The sequence below is a fragment of the Harmonia axyridis genome, chromosome 2 (assembly GCF_914767665.1).
Source record: "Harmonia axyridis chromosome 2, icHarAxyr1.1, whole genome shotgun sequence".
NCBI lineage: Eukaryota > Metazoa > Arthropoda > Insecta > Coleoptera > Coccinellidae > Harmonia > Harmonia axyridis.
Window position 1 is genome coordinate 44191172 of NC_059502.1, and position 2338 is coordinate 44193509.

Below are 2338 nucleotides of genomic sequence, written 5' to 3' on the forward strand. Positions count from 1 at the left end.
GAGATACATTTTTTTAATCTTTCTCGATACTTAGTCATGTCAAGTATAGAAATTTCTAATTATCAAAATGATTATATTCGCTCAAAAAGGTCTGAATATGAAAAAATAAGATTCACCTCACACAAACAGTTTAGAAAACGGAGCAGTCAGTTTTTGTTGAAATCCCAAAGAAATCTCGATGAATATTGCGAACTCGTAATTATCAACTGCCCTAATATGGCTTGAATTATTAATAAGTATTATTCCAATCACAAAATAACACAAAAAACTGAGACAATAGTCAATTTTGGTCCATAATAAATAAAAAAATTAAAATTAAACATACAAACTCGCCAGTTTCGATTTGAAATCAAAGCTATTCCCGCTACGGCAGAGAGTAAGAGTGAGAAAGCTTTCCCACAAATGCTCTATTTCAGTCGGCCTCATTTTTCTGTACCTACGGGTCCCTTCCAGATTTTTCTTCAGTTCACTATGGGCAGTTATTAGATATCATTAACTTATCCACCATTTATGTAATTCAGACCTGAAATAAATTCAATCAATATTCAAATACAAGAAAGCCTTCTGTGATACATTTGGCTAGGCATTTATAGAAAAACTTTGTTGTGCAAATCACAAACAATTGAAGTCACTTTATTCTTCTTGTATGTACTGCATTATAAGTATATAATTACCTATTCATTGATGGTAACATATTCCTACGATGTTCGAGACAACCAGTACCAGATATAAAGTAATGAACATTTTACAAAAAAAATTTAATTTTCATAAGTGTCATCTATGTATATTATTCAACTATAGGATGAAGGTCTCAGGTTGTTGGTTGATGACCAGTTGCAAGCTCGATGATGGACAATTATCATTAATTCATCCACTATTTATGTAAATCAGACCTGAAATGCATTCAATCAATATTCAAATACAAGAAAGCCGCCTGTGATAAGTTTGGCTAGGCATTTATAGGAAAACTTTGTTGTGCAAACCACAAACAATTGAAGTCACTTTATTAATCTTGTATGTACTGAATTATAAGTACCTATATAATTACTCATTCATTAATGGTAACATATAATCACGAATTTCTAGACAACCAGTACCAGATATACAGTAATAAACATTTTACAAAAAAAAAATGTAATTTTCATAAGTGTCATCTATGTATATTATTCAACTATAGGATGAAGGTCTCAGGTTGTTGGTTGATGACCAGTTGCAAGCTCGATGATGGGCAGTTATTATCATTAATTCATCCACTACTTATGTAATTCAGACCTGAAATGCATTTAATCAAAATTCAAATACAAGAAAGCCTTTTGTGATACATTTGGCTAGGCATTTATAGAAAAACTTTGTTGTGCAAATCACAAGCAATTGAAGTCACTCTATTCTTCTTGTATGTACTGCATTATAAGTATATAATTACCTCTTCATTGATGGTAACATATTCCTACGAATTTCGAGACAACCAGTACCATATATAAAGTAATGAACATTTTACAAAAAAAAATTAATTTTCATAAGTGTCATCTATGTATATTAATCAACTATAGGATGAAGGTCTCAGGTTGTTGGTTGATGACCAGTTGCAAGCTAGATGATGGGCAGTTATTATCATTAATTCATCCACTATTTATGTAATTCAGACCTGAAATGCATTCAATCAATATTCTAATACAAGAAAGCCGCCTGTGATAAGTTTTGCTAGGCATTTATAGGAAAACTTTGTTGTGCAAATCACAAGCAATTGAAGTCACTTTATTCTTCTTGTATGTACTGCATTATAAGTATATAATTACCTCTTCATTGATGGTAACATATTCCTACGAATTTCGAGACAACCAGTACCAGATATAAAGTAATGAACATTTTACAAAAAAAAATTAATTTTCATAAGTGTCATTTATGTATATTATTCAACTATAGGATGAAGGTCTCAGGTTGTTGGTTGATGACCAGTTGCAAGCTCGATGATGGGCAGTTATTATCATTAATCCATCCACTATTCATGTAATTCAGACCTGAAATGCATTCAATCAATATTCAAATACAAGAAAGCCGCCTGTGATAAGTTTGGCTAGGCATTTATAGGAAAACTTTGTTGTGCAAACCACAAGCAATTGAAGTCACTTTATTCTTCTTGTATGTACTGAATTATAAGTACCTATATAATAACCCATTCATTAATGGTAACATATTACCACGAATTTCTAGACAACCAGTACCAGATATACAGTAATAAACTTTTTACAAAAAAAATGTGATCTTCATGTCATCAATGTATATTAATTTTACTACAGGATGAAGGTTTCAGGTTGATGACCAGTTGGAAGCTCAATGG

At 31.3% G+C, this 2338-nt stretch overlaps 1 long non-coding RNA gene across 1 annotated transcript; it reads right to left on the reverse strand.

Annotated features, from left to right (window-relative positions):
* Positions 1-1055: 1055 nt before the first annotated feature.
* On the reverse strand, positions 1056-1981 carry LOC123673753. The gene is made up of 3 exons (XR_006746541.1): positions 1797-1981; positions 1424-1645; positions 1056-1272 (listed from the first exon to the last, which is right to left on the reverse strand). It is a non-coding gene; the product is annotated as an uncharacterized LOC123673753 (long non-coding RNA).
* Between the last annotated feature and the right edge of the window lie 357 nt (positions 1982-2338).